This window comes from Triticum aestivum, chromosome 7B (assembly GCF_018294505.1).
Source record: "Triticum aestivum cultivar Chinese Spring chromosome 7B, IWGSC CS RefSeq v2.1, whole genome shotgun sequence".
Lineage (NCBI taxonomy): Eukaryota > Viridiplantae > Streptophyta > Magnoliopsida > Poales > Poaceae > Triticum > Triticum aestivum.
The window spans coordinates 752,805,408-752,806,935 of record NC_057813.1 but is presented as its reverse complement, the minus strand read 5'-3'; the positions used below and the strand labels follow the sequence as shown (position 1 = coordinate 752,806,935).

General features: G+C 46.4%; 1 pseudogene; it reads right to left on the bottom strand.

Moving 5' to 3' along the window:
- The window catches only part of LOC123158761 (lichenase-2-like), a 33,884-nt pseudogene that overhangs the window by 31,441 nt on the left and 915 nt on the right, over positions 1-1,528 (bottom strand).

Sequence of the window (1,528 nt, the reverse complement as noted above, 5' to 3'; positions counted from 1 at the left end):
TGCTGCCTCTGAAATAAGGGAGGTGAATATCTGCAGCACATGATGCTTGGGTGCTCCCTCACCTTCCAAGTTTGGTACTCACTCCTCATACCCTATTGGGTCCATCGTATCAACCCCATGCATTCAACCGACATTGTCGAATGGTGGCCACAAATGTTGTGGCCGCACCGCACTTATGAAGTATCATTGCTTGGCGGGGTTGGTTTTCGATTTATGTGGATCAAAAGAAACAATAGGGTGTTGAACAGGATCTCTGATCTCCCGGAGACTATTGCGACAAAACATGGAGCAGAGATGCATCTCTGAAGGCGGGCACGTACTGGCGGGCTTGTAGGGGAGTAGTCGATTTTGCTCTTTCAGGCGGATAGACCGGGCAATGGTTAGTAACAAACTTCTCACCAATCTTAATACGAAGATGAGCACAAGTCTCACGTATGTTGTAAAAAAAACAGTAACCTTTTTGATAGTATCTTTGGTCTCTAGATGTGCATCTTATTAGGGCCATGCTACGCGTCCGCCGGCGGATCCTTCTAAAAGATTCGCCGCCTCGCGAGTCGTCCGGTTCGGTGATCCGAGCAGTCTGTAACATTTCGTCTCTTTTCTAATTTCCTGCAACAAGACTCTTATTGCAAAATGTCTTCTTCTCTGATTTTCCATAACAAGACTCATGTTGTAAAACCACTTCTCTAATTTCCTGTAACATGATATTTGTTGCAAAAATTACAGCAACATCTCCCGCCACTACGTCTAATTTTCTGCAACAAGACCCTTGTTGCAAAAAATGCAACAATGCGCAACATCACCCGCCGCGTTGCACACTTTCACAGTCGTCGTTCGCTGCACCGTTATGCAACAATGTCATTGTTGCAGAAAACATGTATTGGAGGTGTTGTTGCAAACAACGACCAGGGCCTAGCGCGTAGTGGACTTGGACGTACGTGTGCGGTGATGTGGTTGCTACCGGCGTCCGTGGTGATAGGAGGGCGGCGAATTTCATGGTGCTCCACGACCGACATTGCGGTTCTCGTTGGCAGGGAGGCGTTTGGAGGCGGAGATCCAACATGGATGCGTTCGGCGGCGACGACGTACGCACAGCGGCGCTCTGCTTGGCTGTCGTTGCCCTCCCTAGTCCGTGCTCCGTGGGATCTAGTCATGTTTGGTTTGCAACAAAAGGCTAGTTGCAAAGCCCATTCCTGAAAGAAAGCATCAGTTGCAGAAACGTGGAGACGAAAGGGATGGCTCTCCATCGTCTGATTAACAGTGTATTGGACGAACACGGAGGCGGCGGATGCTCGCACAAGATCGGTCGGTTGAAGGTAAACGTTTCTCTTCTTATTATCTATGGATTTTGGGAAAGGTGGTTTAAATTTACCATATATCTGTTGTTTGTTCTATTTCTTAAATTGGAATATTGAAAAATAGATAATCATCTTTTTTTACACTACAAGAAAAGGATAATGAACCGGGGTTTTTTCAGTGAAAAAACAAGAGCAAATTGTGTGAACCAGGTTTGGAAATTGTTTATTGG